Source organism: Neofelis nebulosa, chromosome 2, assembly GCF_028018385.1.
Source record: "Neofelis nebulosa isolate mNeoNeb1 chromosome 2, mNeoNeb1.pri, whole genome shotgun sequence".
Classification (NCBI taxonomy): domain Eukaryota; kingdom Metazoa; phylum Chordata; class Mammalia; order Carnivora; family Felidae; genus Neofelis; species Neofelis nebulosa.
Genome location: NC_080783.1, coordinates 75,107,748 through 75,125,475, shown reverse-complemented (window position 1 = coordinate 75,125,475; position 17,728 = coordinate 75,107,748). Strand labels below are relative to the sequence as shown.

Below are 17,728 nucleotides of genomic sequence, written 5' to 3'. Positions count from 1 at the left end.
TGGGGATAAAACTTGAGGTCTCTCCCTAAAATCATACTATCTTACAGAACCGTACTAAACTATTGTTTAAACATTGCTATTCTGTGCTATGTTGTGGTATAAACTAAACTCTGCTTAGAATAGACACTTGGGTTTGAGATCTCTTTTTGACACTTACTACCTGAGTGACCTTCGTCAATCACAGTGTTTCTTAATCTTCACAAATAATGCTTTCATCATCCGTGGGACGAATAGTTAAGCGAGTAAAGTGTTGAGGAAAAGCAAACGTAAGACTGGGGAGGGAACAGGGTCCCTACCTGACAAAGCTTCAGAACTGACACTAAAGGGAGCCATTGTGATGTAAACGAAGCCCTGAAAGAGAACACAAGCATTCTGGGAGTCTGTGGTGAGGGGCAGACCAGTCAGGGATATAAACATCAAGGCATGGGCAGAGGTAAGGAAGTTTTAAAATAAATTGAGGAGGGGCACCTGGGTGGCTCAGTGGATTAAGCGTCAGACTCTTGGTTTCCGCTCAGGTCGTGATCTCTCGGTTCGTGAGTTTGAGCCCTGCATCCAGCTGTGTGCTCACAGTGCGGGGCCTGCTTGGGATTTTCTCTCTCCCTCTCTCTTTGCCCCTCCCCTGTTCATGCTCACTCTCTCTCTCCCTCTCTCTGTCTCTCTCTCTCTCTCAAAATAAATTTAAAAACTTTAAAAACCTTTAAAGGAAGAGCAGCTAGAGATTGGAAAAACCAGGAGACAGCAGTAATAGGAAGACAGTGGCAGTGAAAACTAGGAAGGAAGTGTTGAGCCTTATTAAATGTTCCCCAGCAGTCAAACCAGAAGAGGAACAGGAAGTTATGTTCTCCTGAGAGGAGAGTGGTAATGAGATCCAGGTAACACACGGTGAAGGTGGGATTGAATTAGAGACAACAAAAATATAGGAAATCTCCCCAAAATCCAGTAAGAAAAGGAGAAAGATAAAAAGTTGTAGCAAGAAATGTGGGCTTATGAAAGGTTTACTTAATGGAAGAAATTATGTACATATAGTTGCACATAAACAAAATAAAACAAAACAGGGGCACCTGGGTGGCTCAGTCGGTTAAGCATCCGACTTCGGCTCAGGTCATGATCTCACAGTCTGTGAGTTGGAGCCCCACGTTGGGCTCTGTGCTGACAGCTCAGAGCCTGAAGCCTGCTTCAGCTTCTGTGTTTCCCTCTCTCTGACCCTCCTCACGTTCATGCTCTGTCTCTCTCTGTCTCAAAAATAAATAAACATTAAAAAAAATTTTAAACAAAACAGTTTCTTCCCTTACTCCCATACTCACAGACTTCTGACACCATAGGTACACGTTTTCGTCACCAGGCAACTCTGACTCTAACTACTAGGAGTTAGCTAGCATAGGGTCCAGAGGTTAAGGGCTCAGGACCCCCGCTTCAGACATCAATCTCAATAGTAGGTCCTCAGTTTACTTACAACTTCTGTCTGACTTGGCTGTACATGATTATGTGTATATGTATATGTATATGTATATGTGTATGATGTATGATTATGCATGTTAGATATGTTCACTAACCCAGACCTTTCTCAACCTTATCCTTCCGAGATTTTTATGGAGCCGTCACCATTAACTCAGTCTCCAGCCCCCTTCTCTTCATGGAGGATGGGAAGTGGTGAAAAGGTCCAAGCTTCTACTTATAGTTTAGTTTTTCTGGTAATTAATTTCCCTCCTAAAGGCTATCCTGGGACCCACTGACAGTCACCTCATTAGCATAAAAGACTCCTATCACTTAGAAAATACCAAGGGTTTTAGGAGCTCTGTACCAGGAACTGGGGGCAGAGAGCAGTCCATATTTTCTCTTATTTTACAACAGTTTAATGAGGACGAAGAGCACTTAGAAAGGAAAGTTGGAAGATGAGGAGAAAGGGAGGATAACTGGCACATGGAGGTGCATCCGGAACACTGGTGGACAGATTGAGTTGAGATTGAAAGAGACATTATTTCCATTCTAGCAGAAACCAACAAGGCAAATATGGATTTAGATTCAACTAAATTTGTAACAGGAGCACAGAAAGTTAGAAACATTCTCAGTGATTCAGAAGAATAACTATTCCACTGAGTGTGAACCAAAACAGAAGAAGAGTCAAAACTGACTAAGGAAATGAAGATTGATTTCTACTCAATGATAAAAGGCCACAAACTGGTAGTGGTGCCCGTAATGGTGAGATATTTTCCAGGAACATTTGTAATCGTGGAGAAGGTAAATTACTGTATTAACTCATGGTTGGAATTTTGACAGTTGACTTGGATGGAATGGCAAAAGAGCCATTGATGAGGGAATGGGGAAAGGATTAATTAAGATAATGTACCAGATGCATTCAATCTGGCGAGTGAAAGAAGTGCGGACATGAGGAGGCTGAATGTTTGTCTTAACAGACTGGAAATCCTAAGGGTAATTGAGTTAGGAATCGGAAGCATAGGAACATAGGAAGTATTAAGAGAGTCAGATATTTAAATTTAAAACTTTCCAAGGTGAAGCGGTTGTGAATATCATCTGGTGGTATTTCTTTAAGTGGGTTTAAGATCTCCAATGAAGTAGAGGGGGTGAGGTAGTTGAAAACTGAGAAACTATGTTTTAGGGTTTTGTTTTGTTTTTGTTTTGTTGTTTTGTTTGGGATGGCTTGCCAACACAAATGAAATCCTCCAGGAAAATAAAAGCACTTGAGAGTTGACGAAAAATTGAGCCAGGTTCCATATTTTCCAGTATATTAAGAAGGTGTACCTAAGAGATAGCAGATGACAGAAATTAGGAATGAACCAGGTGTGATAGATACAAATGACATAAATCCAAAAGACCAGAGATTTTAGAAGTGGCACTGTGAAAGCTTATGAACTCCAGTCTCGACTCCTAAATCTAAGGATGTTAAAAAATGAGCCACGGATGAATAGCTATTATACGTATACATCTGTATAAGCTTTAGTTAAGGTACAAATTGAAAGAATTCTGGATGGTGGCAGTAAGCAGGGAACTTGTGATGGGCACTGGGGGTTGTATGGAAGTGATGAATCACTAAATTCCGCACCTGAAACTAATACTACACTGTATGTTAACTAACTGGAATTTAAATAAAAATGTGAAACTAATAATTAATAATAATAATAATAATAATTTTTTTATTTTTAAAAAGGAGCAAGTTTTTATTGAGTGATTACTATGAATCAAGTTTATACTGAGAACTTCATACAATAACTTAATTTTAGCTTTTCAAAAACCCTCTAAAGTGACTAACAGTATTATACCCATTTTACAGATGAGAATAGTAAACTCAGAGAGATAACATAAAGACCCCAAAGTGCAAAAGTGGTGGAACCAACATTTCAAACTGAGCAGTTTAAGTCCAAATTGTGCTCACTAAACCTTTTTTCTATTCTGATTCTCAAGCTAACAATAATAAAAAGTAGTCCATCTGCCTTGGAAGGAAGATTCTAAAAGACAAAGAGGAACAATTTGGAAACTATATTAGTTAGGTTATGCTGAGGTAAGAAGCCCCAAATCTCAGGAAACCCACAAAGGTTTATTTCTCCTTCCCATTATAGGTTGATTATGATTTGCCTAGGGATCCATTTCCCATGAGTGGGCTCATGGATACGCCAATCTCTAGAATATTGTTCTCTGATGTTGCAGAGGAAACACTTCTGGACCAACTTGTACCTACAGTGAATTGCTTTCCCCGAGAAGTAGCACGTGCTACCTCTCCTCATGTCTCATTGGTCACACAGTCATATGATTAATAACAAGTGAGTAAAAAGTACAAACATGTGACATGACCTGAAGGCAAATAACTTTAAAAACACTAGGAAATACGTAAGCGTGATTACTGCAGAAACGAAGAGAGAGGTACTAGCTACTGTCCCTTATCTCCTGTGTGATATAGAAAATAATGAGTAAATTGACATCAGGATCAGTCTGTGAGAAGGGATATATGCTTGAAATAACTTACTCTTTCGGTGGTGATCAAAGACCACAGAAACTCAGAGCTGTCTAAAAGAAATCAACCCTTGATGAGAATTAAGGGCATACATAAGCAAAGTCAAATCACAATGCCTGGCACATAGTCAAGGGCTCGGCAGATGTTGTCAATTATTTATGAATTGCTAAGAGATAAGCAAATTACAATGTTTTAAAATAAATGTTTATGTTCCAGTGTTTTTTAATAAGTGAGATTGGTAACTTCTCACCAAGAACTTAGAACAGTTCACTGTTATAACCAGTTTATTATTACATATTAATTAAGTTGCCAGGCATATCTTTCTCTTTATTGTCACAACAAAACTTTTTTTAAGAGTTGTCTGTGGGGGTGCCTGGGTGGCTCAGTCGGTTGAGCGTCCGACTTCAGCTCAGGTCATGATCTCGCGGTCCGTGAGTTCGAGCCCCGCATCGGGCTCTGGGCTGATGGCTCGGAGCCTGGAGCCTGTTTCAGATTCTGTGTCTCCCTCTCTCTCTGCCCCTCCCCCGTTCATACTCTGTCTCTCTCTGTCTCAAAAATAAATAAATGTTAAAAATAAAAATAAAAATAAATAAAAAAAATAAAAAGAGTTGTCTGTGTTCATGTCCCACTTCTTCTTTTCACTGTTCAACTGTCTGTACTCTAGCGTCCTCTCCCAACCTTCACTCAGGGTGTTGTCAGTGACCTCCTAGCCAGAACCAATGCCAATGTATACTTTTAGCTCGTTCCCATTTTATCTCCATCTTTACAAAGCCAAATTAATTTTCCTATAATATCACATTTTCTTCAGTTATTGTATGCTTTTCTGGCTCCTTAATAGGCTTCTCTTCATTTGCCTCTTCTTATATTAGTGGTCCTTCGATTTCATCCTTAGCCCCTTCATCCCTCATAATTCCTTGATCTTATATATTCTGTGTCATCAACTGCAATTTATATAATAATTCCCAGAGACACGGTTCCAGGCCACATTCCCCTTATCATAAAACTATCTATCAGATATCTTCCTTGGGATATTCCACAGGCTGTTCACATTTAGGAGGTGCCTAAAAGTAAACTCACCATTTTGCTCTGTAATTCTACCTTTTCCATTCTCTGTATCTGGACTATAAAAATGTGCGAAGTGTCAAGAATTGAGGCTGAATGGAAAGCATGAGCCAGATAACAAAAGATCTATTACGTTAGATTGAATCATATGAAATTGCTGAATTCAATCAGTTTTGATCTGCAAAAATGGCATCTTCTTCAACAGAGAAACTGCACTCCACTCCAAGGGCGATGGGAATTCACAGGATCATTTTTTGTGTGAGAGTGATATCACCCGATTTACATTTTAGAGAGAACCGCTGGCGTCGGCGCAAAGAACAGTTTGGGGAGGAGTAAGACTAATGGAAAGAATATCAGTTAAGAAACTATGATGTGATCCAGACAGGTGTGGCTCTGGTGATAGAGTGAAATGAAAATTCTGAAGATGTTTAGGAGGTAGAATTGACAGAACATGGCAGTTAGCCATGGAAGGGGAAGTAGGGAAAGAAAACATATGAGAATGATGGAAGATTAAAGGATTCAGCACCCAAAAGGATGTTGTTGCCATTCACTGAGCTACGGGATATTAGAGAAACAGGTTTAACATTGAAGATCAAAAAGCTCGTTATTAGCCATGATGGATTTGAAGTGGACATTTTTATTAAGGAGTTGGATATAAGGATCTGAAATTGGTATAGAGAGACCTGAAATGGTATAGAGAGACCTAGAACCTGAGATCCACACGATTCTTATTACTCAGCCATTCACACATGGAGAAACTGAAATGAAAAGAACAAATCCTGGCTGCTTCTTTATCCAATGGTGACTGGGTATGCAAGGCGAGCCCACTTTGTCCGTGCAAAGGTGGTCAAATTGATTCAGGTGTTGCAAGACAGGACCACGTCGTTCTTGCTGCAATGCGATCATCCTGCCTCTGGCCGTTGGGGCTCACTAACGATCTCATCATTCCAATAAGTGATTTCTCCATCAGTGGCAATAGAGAGAGGTCTTCACTGCAATATTACTCCTTCGTGGGTCATAAAAAAGGACATTTCTGTCCCTTATCGAAATGTAACAGAGGCAATTAAGTGTCCTTTCTCGATAGTGTGATTGCTTCCCTTCTCTGGTAGATTCCAAGTGGCTTAAAGGCAGTGATCTCATCTAAATCCTCGTACCTAGCAAATTAGAATACATCACATAAAAAGTTATTGGATTAGGTTAACCCCACAAATGATGTAACATATTCAGGTAAATACTGAATACTTACTTTACAAATGGGAAAGGGCAATTTTAACAGCCATTAGAAGTAGAAATATGGACTCATTTTTCTGTGTTCATGATGCATGTAAAATTTGAGTAAAGGAAGTGTCACATTTGTTGCCTGTTTGGTGTCAGATCCATTTCTCATCCTCCCCCTGCTAACCCTCATGTCATAGGGTATGTTATTTCAGGCTTCCCCCAGCAACTGGTTTCTAGTAGGTTCAACTCATGGGAGGAACTGCTGGGAAACTGGTCACCGGAGTACAGGTCAGGGTGTGCTGCTGCTTCTTCTTCTTCTTCTTCTTCTTCTTCTTCTTCTTCTTTCTTCTTCTTCTTCTTTCTTCTTCTTCTTCTTCTTCTTCTTCTTCTTCTTCTTCTGTGTCTTTGTCTTTGTCTTCATCTTGTCTTCTTTCTCTCACTCTCCCCTCACCCCTCTCGGCTATTGATGACGTTCCCAGCAGTAGACACTTTTCTTCCGTGGCTCTGAGACCATGACTCCAGTTCCTTTTGGATAGCCCCTCCTGTAGTGTCCCCCCTTTTCTACCAGGTAAACTCAGATCTTGGGCTCTGTTACTCTATCTCCTATTTTTGTCTCCCCAGCCCTGCACATGCAGAAGCTTCCTGGTGTGGCTATTGTCTAGGTTGCCCCTCCTTGTCTTTTTCACTTGTGCAGTACTTGTATAACTAATTACTTGGATCAACCATTCTGTTTGAAACATCTAGGGCATTTTCCGATTTTCTCTTGATATTTTACAAACTTACAAACAGGCTGCTCATGTGCTCATTTTCAAAGTAAACAAATAAACATTAAAAAAAAGAAAGAGAAAAAAGGGAGCCTCGGTGACTCAGTCAGTTGTGTCTGACTCTTGATTTCAGCTCACGTCATGACTTCAGGGTTCATGAGAGTGAGCCCATGTTGGGTTCTGTGCTTGGGATTCTCTCTCCCCTGTCTCTCTGCCCCTCCTCCTTCTCTCACTCTTTCGCTCTGAAAATAAATAAATAAACATTAAAAACAAAGAAATATAAAAAAGGCTAAATCAATCTGAGGAATACTGATGAATTGATTGATGGAAGGAGAGACTAGATTAAGACAAGTAGCTGTCCCAGTATTCTGCAGCGATCCAATCACACCTACATTTTTTTTGGTTTGGTTCATTTTAAGAAGAATATATTGAAGCAGAGTGTCCAGTGTCCACTGACTCTGGTAATGAAGGATATAGACATCACAACAGGAAGCAGAATAAAAGGTCTTGGGGTGTGATATAAGAACAATATTTACTATTGAAGGTGGGTCACACTGAAGAAGAAACAAATGTAGTTTATATTGCTCCATGGGGAGAAATAAAGTGAATCAGATTGTGAATGGACACAAAAGAAAAATCTTTTGATAAACAAAAGTAAATGGACTCCTTCATGAAGTCTGAGTTGTCAGTCACTGAAAATGGTCAACCATAGGAGGTAGGGCTATTATCAAGAGATGTCCTAGTGTGAGTCTGTACTGGATGACATATAAAATCTTTTCTAAGTTAGAAAGTACATGGCATTCAACACCAACGGTATGACCCATGAAGGGAACAATTGATAAGCTGTTAAAATTAAAAACTTCTGCTCTGAAAAAGACAACAAGAGAATGAGAAGATAAGGTACAGACTGGAAGAAAACATTTACAAAAGACCTACCTGATAAAGGGCTCTATCCAAAATATACAAAGAACTCTCAAAAATTAACAATAGGAAAATGAACTACCTGATTTGAAAATGGGCCACAGACCCTAACAGACACCTCACCAAAAAAAAGGGTATACAGATTGCAAACAAGTCTATCAAGAGATGCTCCACATCATATGCCATCAGGGAAATGTAAATTAAAGCAATGATGAGATACCATTACACTCCCATTAGAATAGCCCAAATCCAAACTACTGACAACACTAAATGCTACAACACCAAATGAGAAGGTGGAGTAATAGAAATTCTCATTTATTGCTGGTGGGAATGGAAAATGGCATGGTTACTTTGGAAGATAATTTGGTGATTTCTTATATAAACTAAACATACTCTTAACATACAATCCAGCAAGGACACTTCTTGATATCTACCCAAAGGAGCTGACAACTTGCATCCATACAAATCCTTGCACATGAGTGTTTATAGCAGCTTTATTCATAATTGCCAAAACTCGGAACCAGTGAAGATGAATTGTGGCACATACAGACAACAAAATATTATTCAGCACAAAAAAGAGAGAGAGAGAGAGAGAGAGAGAGAGAGAGAGAGAGGAGAGAGGGAAAGAGACAGCTATCTAGCCTTGGAAAGACATGGAGGAGACAATACATATTCCTAAGTGAAAGAAGTCAATCTACAAGGGTTACATACTGTATGATTCCAACTTATATGACATTCTTGAAAAGACAAAACTATGGACATGGTAAAAAGATCAATAGTTTCTGAGGGTTGGGGATAGGGAGGGATGTCTAAGTGGAGCATAAGAATTTTAAAGCAGTGAAAAATTTGTATGATACTATAATGATGGGTACATATCCTCCTATATTCATCCAAACCTAAAGACTGTATAAAACCCAGCAAGTCCTAATGTAAACTATGGACTTTCAATGATTATGATGTGTCAGTGTAGGTTCATCAATTTTAACAAAGGTACCACTGTGGTGGGGGATGTTGTTAATGAGGGAAGCTATGCATGTGTAAGGTTAGGACGTATATGGAAAAAATCTCTGAACCTTCCTCTTTTTTTTTTTTAATTTTTTTTTTTAACGTTTATTTATTTTTGAGACAGAGAGAGACAGAGCATGAACGGGGGAGGGTCACAGAGAGAGGGAGACACAGAATCTGAAACAGGCTCCAGGCTCTGAGCTGTCAGCACAGAGCCCGACGCGGGGCTCGAACCCACGGACCGTGAGATCATGACCCGAGCCGAAGTCGGACGCTTAACCGACCGAGACACCCAGGCGCCCCTCTGAACCTTCCTCTTAATTTTGCTGTGAACCTAAAACTGCTCTAAAAGATGAAAGTATTAAAAAAAAAAAAAGTACATGGCTTACCCAGGTCTCTGCAACCAGACCAACTAAAATAGCAGAATGAGAACATAGTATCTCTAAATCAAGAGAGGCCTAAAATTTCTTCAGTTTGAAGATACTTATTCAAGTCAGTAAAATTCAAGGCCATCCACCCATTTCCAAAGCACCTCATAGTTGGCAACTTACATTTGCAAGGCTAAGATATGGCTTCTTTTATCTCATTTCCTCTCAAAATAGGCTCTGACTATTTGTGGTGTGTTATTTAAGTGGAAATTATCAAGAAGGCTGCTATTTCAATAGGATTGATACTTGCCCATCTGGGTAAATCCATATCACAACAGTTCTCTGATAGACATATTTTTATATAAAACCCAAATCTTGTTTTACCTCCACAGATTTTCTTCACCTCGCTTTCTCCTTGATTTTATCCCAAGTATTTTGAAAATGTTCCAATTTTGACATCAGTCCAATTGCAGAGAACTCTAGCATAAAATGAAGAAAGACACATGAAAAGAACAGCATTAACCATATAAAACATATTCATGCTACATTTATAAGGCAATCAGAGAAAACATGCTTATATACCCAAGATATGCAGTCTTACATGTTCAACAATCTATCTGATGAATAAATCTTTCATTTATATATGCTGATCAACTAACTATATTTTCTTTTTAATAATAACTAGAATTCAGATGCCATTTAATTGCTATGTATTTCCATGATTGACTCAAAAATCCTTATGTATCAATTGCAATGAACATAGTTATTTATATCTATTTTTCTTGATACCTTCATTATAAATATGTTTCTTCTTTGGGTCCAACCCACGTATAAAAATAAAGTATTTCTATCCGCTGCATATAATGTTGGATGATAAAATCACCCCTAAAACTCAGTGGCTTAAAATAATGAGTGTGCACTCAGCTTACAAGCCTTCAGGTGAGCAGATCGGCTAAACTTGGCTGGTTTGGGTTCGCTTGGGCTCTCATGTATCTGATGGTTAGCTGGCTATAGACCCAGCTGTGACGAGGCCATCTTTCTTCCATCATTTAGCAAGGTGGCTTGAGCATAGTCTAAAGGCAAAAGCTGGGAAGAAAGTATAGAGCTCTGCAAATGCCTTTCCAAAACTCCCTTGCTTCAAGTTTACTGCCAATACGTTGGCCAAAAATGTCACATGCCCTACACAGAGGTGGTGTAATGGATACAGCCAGTAGCTGTGGGGATGGCATGGCTGGATAAATTGGGGCCATTGATGGCACGTAAAATGAATAAAGAAAATATTCCTGGGGCGCCTGGGTGGCGCAGTCAGTTAAGCGTCCGACTTCAGCCAGGTCACGATCTCGCGGTCCGTGAGTTCGAGCCCCGCGTCAGGCTCTGGGCTGATGGCTCGGAGCCTGGAGCCTGTTTCCGATTCTGTGTCTCCCTCTCTCTCTGCCCCTCCCCCGTTCATGCTCTGTCTCTCTCTGTCCCAAAAATAAATAAAAAATGTTGAAAAAAAAAAAATTAAAAAAATTAAAAAAAAAGAAAATATTCCTGCGACATCTAGGTGGCTCAGTTGGTTCAGGGTCCAACTCTTGATTTCAGCTCAGGTCATGATTTCACAGTTTGTGAGTTCGAGCCCCACATCGGGCTCTGCGCTGATAGGGTGGATCCTGTTTGGGATTCTCTCCCTCTCTCTCTCTTCCTCTCTCTCTGGTCCTCTCTCGCTGGTTCGTTCTCTCTCTCTCTCTCTCTCTCTCTCTCTCTCTCAAAATAAATAAACTTAAAACAAGAGAAAATATTCCTAAGTACACAGTTTATGCCATTGTACATGTGTAATAACATATCTAATAAAACCCCTTTATCTGTGCTGATCCACAGGCTAAGTGTTTCTATTGAGCAATAAATTAAAAACTTAGATGCCATCTATTTACAACCTTTTTCTTGACTTAAACTTGAAAATGGTCCAAACTGACCATTTGCTGGTGTGCTTATTTACATTTATTCTACTTGATGTCTTGATTATAATAGTCTCTTCACTTTGGCCCCAACGACTAAATAAAACTACAAACCCCTTCCTGGAGCTTCTGTCCTTGACCTGAGGTGCTATTTATTTCCATGAGTCCAAATGCAAAAATGCAAAATTTAAACATATCAAATTATCTATAGTCCATAGGTGGGTCTTTGGCAAACATAAGGCAGCAGTTTAAGGATGTCTGTGGAAATAATTACTGCTGACTGAATACAGAGAATTATTTATCATCAGCGCTTGCTTTCTGTTCTTTATCTCCTCCTTCTCAGGAATAAGAGATCACTGTTTTGTAGCCATATCTGAAAAAGACTAGTAGTCATGAGCCCTGACCCCTTTACCAAATAAGTTAATTTTTTTTTAAATTGTAGAATAAGCAATCCAAGTTGCTTTTGTCTTCTATTGAGCCATAATTTTATTAAGGGTTTATATAAACCTGTGCCTTCACAAACCTCTGAAGTAATTTTATATATTACTGTATACAATCACCTATATATAATATAATATAATATAATATAATATAATATAATATAATAAAGTTATATTATAAAAAGTAGGCAAATTAGTATTATTAAAGGTCTTCTCCCCCCCTTTTCAAAAATGCTCTTTGGAGAAGAGGCTAGCTACTATAGTAGATAGAAACCAAAAGACTATTTCATGTGAAATTTCCCTTTTGCTTTATTTTCCTGGATTCAAAAGGACACTCATTCATTGGCATGAATGTCACTTGTCTCATTACAAATAAGTATCCAAACAAATGAGCACATTTTAAAACAACAAAGAGTGTACAAAAGTTCAGTCTTCTGGAAAATGTTTGAAAGATACTGTGGATTTTTCCATTTACAAAAGTCTTATTGTTATTTTCCTTTCCACTTCTGTTCTTCATTTGAATGACTTCCCAACAATTCAATGACTCAAGGTGCCAAAACGTTGATGCTAATAATTCTCAAGTATCTTCTCTTGCTTTTCAATAAAAGATGGTTAGTACATAGAAAGGTACTTAGTTTCATGTGAACCTTGTATTCAGATTCCGAACTACAAATCCTTAGTTTTGGTGAACCTATTTTATGAATGTATGGTGCATGGCAGTTATAGGAATTGAAGTGCAGGAGAAAAAGGACATAGTATTTTGTTTGTACTCTCAGATCAGTTAAACCCAGGAAAGTATGATCAGTTCAACCTGGGTCTCACAAAGATTGCTGGGAAACCTTCTATAAGCCCTAGTTTCCTCATCTACTTATAATTTTTATAACTATAGCCATGACATAACTGTCCCAAAAAAGCTTACAAAAAAAAAAGTTCATAGAAAATCATTCAGTAAAGGACAGTATTCTGTGATGTAAATCCCCAATCTCCTTTTGTAAATACAGATTTTTGCAATGTGAATTCCCTAAAATGAGGCACACCTATATTTCTAGAATAAACAACCACAGAACTTCCTTAGTTTACTGGCCGAAAATATAAAAGTAAAGGTGTTTTTGTCCCCCTGGCACAGATGCTTTAAGCTTTAAAAGAACCTCCTATTTCCTAATCCTTCTCTCCATATTCTTGCCAAGCTTTCTGGAAATCTGAGTTTTGGACACCCTCCAATACCACATCTCATCCATATGCCTGCCCCAGAGGAAGACATTCTGCAGGCTCTTTCCTTCACTCTATGAATGATTCATGTGTTAAGATCTTAAATACTAGCTGAAGCAAGGACCTTAATGGCTTAAAAACCTGATCTGACGTCAAGGAAATGTGCTGTTTTAGTGACATGCTCCCAAGGCTGGTTGTTTATCCCTGTTCAATCCAATCAGAGGGCCCTTTATTGGGCAAGGAGAGGGCTTGACGGCGTCCCCTTCTTGAGATCTTTTCTGAAGCATTTCTGATGAGCACCTCAGCTCTGATATCAAAGTGAAGGAACGGACTTTTCCTGACAACAATATATTTAAGTTTACACTAGAAAAAGTAAGTGGAAAGTTAATTCTGTAATTTTCCTCCAAGAAAAATCAGCCATACTGAAAACTCACTTTCACCACCTACAACAAGTTCACGAATTAAAATGCCTCCAGGGAGGAGATGCTAACTAAAACAAGCTAGCAGATAAATGGAAATGCTCAAACTACAGTGAACGTCCAGTGAGAAAGGAGGCCTCAGTTCTGGAGGAGGGGGGAGGGTGGTATTTCAGTGACCACGCAGAACCAGGGTTTCTGGGACTTCCAGAATGTGATTGGAAACCAGAAATCTTTATTCTTCTGTGCAATCTCCTAATTTTAAACATTAACTATTAATTCAGACAAATGTAAACACCGGATAAGCCGAACATACACATCAATAAGCCAGACGTGGCCTAAATTGCCAAGTTTGCAAGCTTTGGCCAACAGCTCTACTTCCCGTTATTTTATGTGAAAGTGTTTAAACATTGGGGAGAAAAATAAAATGGAGTTTAGATGCTTTAAAATACCAGTAACACTCTTGTCCCATGACTATGAGACAAGAAAATAATTTCACTTTATGGAATGCAGGAAGAGTATGGAGCTTTAGTGAGAGCTGGTTATGAGCTGAAACCCAGGCTCAGCCATCTCCTGGCTGTTAAGAACTACAGGATGTTACCTAAACTCTCCAAACTTCATTTTGTGAAATGACAATATTCACTTCATGCAGTTGTTAGAAGAAGATAGGGTGCTGTTTACATGAATTGCATAATTACCTAGTTCCTAGCACATGGAACTATTCGTATTAGTATGATTTGGATAATCATTTAAACAATAAACCTATCTAGGTTATTTAGGAAGCTGATTATGTTAGCAAGTATTACCAAACCAAATAATAGACACAGTTCCAGTTCTAGTACTTTTAATCATTAAAGTAATCCTATGAAGTAGGTTCTGTTTTCCACATCACTTTGCACATAAGGAAACAGGCCAAGTACGGCTGATTAAACATACCCCAAATCACACAAATAATAAAGGCAAAGGTGGAGGCAGGGCATGAGTAAACAAAGGTGCCGGCCTCCAGCCTCTGAGGTCTTAACCATTACACTAAATTTAAAAAGTATGCTATGTTCAAATTGATCTTTGAACTTGTTCTATTCAAAATCAGAACAAAACAGACAACAGGTCCGAAATGGAGTCACTTGTATAAGCCCCACATCCACAAACCGAGATTTAGTACCCAACTTAATTACAGTTTCAGCATCCCTCAGGAATGGAATCTTAAACCAGTCAATCTGGAATTACCTGGTCAGCACTAGTAAGGCTATCAGATTGATAGACTCCCTTGTGTCTTCTAAAGAAGGGTGATGACCTTCTCACAAACAATCAGTTCTTCACTAGTAACTTCTTTGTCCTACCTCCTTCTGCCTATAAAAATCTTTCATTTTGAAAAGAAAAATTAACATTTTTGAGAGACAGAGAGAGACAGAGCATGAATGAGGGAGGAACAGAGAGAGAGCAAGGCACAGAATCCAAAGCAGGCTCCAGACTGAGCTGTCAGCACAGAGCCCAACGCAGGGCTCAAACCCATGAACCATGAGATCATTACCTGAGCTGAAGTCGGAACCTTAACCAACTGAACAACCCAGGCACCCCAAGAATCTTTCATTTTGTATAGCTCTTGGAGTTCCTTTCTTCCTGTAGATGGGATGCTATCCAATTCATGAATTGTTGAATAAAGCCAATAAGATCTTTCAAATTTACTCAGCTGAATTTTGTTTTTTAACAGCTCCAAGCTATAAATGTCTTAGAATTCAGAAAGACATTTCAAGAAAGAGGAGATACACTCTTTTCTGACTGCAAAAGACCACCCCAAGAAATTCAATGTAGACATTTCTTTTTTAAACTTGAAAGAAAAATCCAGATTTATTTTAAACAGTGCATGGTAACCTCTGGAATTTACACAAATCTCTCTGTCTCTCTCTTTTAAAATGTGTTTCTATGACTTCAAATCTCTTGCTTTGGTGTGAATTGAATCATTCTTTATATGACTAATTTGTAATTAGTTAATAGGAATTCTTTGATAATATTTACATATAATTATGATAGGGAAAAGATAAGATAAAATAGGCAGAGAGGGAAAGGTTAGGACCTGAGGATCCTGGGTGGGGAAAAACACCTATATTGGAACAACGCTGGGAGTGTCTGACCGGAGCAAACCCCTTCGGGCGTAAGGTTTCTCTTAAGAATGTAATGGCCACCGCCTACTTCCCCCTCAGGTTCCCCTCAGGAATTTGACAATCAATAGACCTAGCTAAACCATAAAACTGTTGTTACATGAGGGACAGCATGACCAGAGTCTGATTCCTCACAAAATGGAGTCAGGTCAATCAGGAATGGACAACCTAGCACCTAGAGTTATCAAGCCAGTAAGGGTAGGACCCAAGAAGGAATAAGGGGGAAGGGTTGGGGGTGCTGATCAGAAGCTTATAAAACAAGGACTCTTGTTTTGGGGGGCCCTTGCATTGTTGCAGGCATTCACTTTCCAATGTCCCCTCTCTGCAAGAGAGCTTTCATACTATTCTTACTTTCTAAACTTATACTCTAATAATTTGCCTGCTACTCATTTTGTGTCCACCTCTTCAATCTTCCAAGCAGCGAGAAAATGAATCCTGGGTATTGAGTTAAAAAAAAATCCTGCAACAGAATTAGTTTTATTTAGAAAAAGTACAGGAGTCTGTAAAAAGTGTAGATTATACGTTTACTGAAGGCAGAAGAAAAGTCTTTTTATTTAAATTTACATCATTTAACACTTTGAAAACTTCAGGTATGCTAGCAAGCTTCCATTTCTTCTCTTTTTGCTGTCAGAAACTCAGTCCACCTTTTCCTATTGTGGAAGGGAAGGTGAGTTGATTCCAGCTCCAGAGAGAGATCTTGGTTTGTCCACAAATGGCTCTTCCCTAGTGTTTTCTACTGACTTAGAGGCAGGCCCTTGACCTGAGTTGGCCTAATCATACTAACGGGAAAGACTTGCCTTCTGTGCTTGACGTAAAAGATTTGTCTTGCTGGCTCCTGCTGCTGGGAACAAAGCCTGTGGGGTCAGTTGACATAGGGAACCAACTTCCTCTTGCAACTACAAGAACCAGACTCAGGATGAGGCCAAAACTTACGACAGCAGAGTAGAAGGTCAGAAAGAAGTAAGGTTGTTCATGAAATTATTGGATTAGAATCCACTGATCATCTTGGTTTTTAGTTTTGTGTGGTAATAAATCACCTTACTATTCAGCTTCGTTACTTATAGTGAAAATCATCCTAAAGGATAAACTATAGTTTTCATATACTGTATAATTCATAAATATTCTAGAATTTTAAATAATTCAATGTATTTGTTCACTCTATTAACTCTACCTATGGGAAACCAAAGAACTCAGAGCTCATGGCTATGGCCTGGTTACCACCATCTTTCTTATGGTCAGATGTAGTCATCGTATGTAAAGGGAGACTAAACAGCCTCTGCAAAGTTAGGATACTAACTTTCAACCTTAGCCAGTGACATGAAGTTTCTCTTCGTTCAAACTGACGTGCCCAGAATTGTAGTTAATATCGTTTTTCTTGGAGGCAAACATACATATTTCAGTTAATTAGTAAGTCCCATGAAGTCAGAAATCACATTTGTAAATATTTGTCAAGTGCAGTTAATGTTTTCTCACTCCCATTCAGCTGAGATCAGAAACTAGATAAATTTTCTTAATCTTATGCAAAATAAAGGAAAGAGATATCAAACCAGAAATTATATTAATTATTATCTTTTAGTTTAATCAGTGGTTGTTACCTTTAGTAAGAACAACAGAATTATCGGAAGAGCTTTAAAAAAAAAATCTATGCCTTTTCCCCATCCCCAGAAATTTATTTTCTGTTGGTCTGAGATTGGACGTAATATAAGTAGAGGATTGAAGTTCCCAGGTCATTTTAATTGCAGCCCAGGTTATAGAGCAGCAGTATATTTATTTAAGTAGAAATCCCAAAGCTATATTGCTCTTTCTTCTTAAAATGGACCTTGAATAGAGTTTCCATGTACAGTAATACATTTCTATTCTCTATATGTATTTTTCAAAAGACTTAAATAGTTTTTGGTGTGACTGGATCACATTCAAACAATTAGTTATAGCATCTGAGATATTGAATGTTTATTTAAACATCAAAGCTTTTTTCCCCCAATTTTGAAGGTGTAGAAGAAATTCAGAGAAGATTCCATGAAGACTTTTTTTTTTTGTCTACAACTGTGTAAATTATTAAAAGAAATGCTTTGCTCATATTCCTGACAAAAATTTAGGAGAACACTATCAATGTAAATAAATGACTCAAGGAAACTGTAGTGCATCTCCTTGGCCTTTGAGATCATCTCCTTCAGTATTTCTCAAAGTGTGGTTTTCAGCCCACTTGTATCAGGTGCCCATGAACATGCAGTTTGGGGACCCCATTCCTGATCTACCGAATCA

At 38.6% G+C, this 17,728-nt stretch overlaps 1 long non-coding RNA gene across 2 annotated transcripts in view; it reads left to right on the top strand.

Moving 5' to 3' along the window:
• The first annotated feature begins 356 nt into the window (after window positions 1–356).
• The window catches only part of LOC131503667 (uncharacterized), a 66,962-nt gene continuing 49,590 nt past the window's right edge, over window positions 357–17,728 (top strand). For both annotated transcript variants that reach the window (XR_009257519.1, XR_009257518.1), the window contains exon 1: window positions 357–433. This is a non-coding gene — a long non-coding RNA (uncharacterized LOC131503667). The remainder of the gene's footprint in view (window positions 434–17,728) is intronic.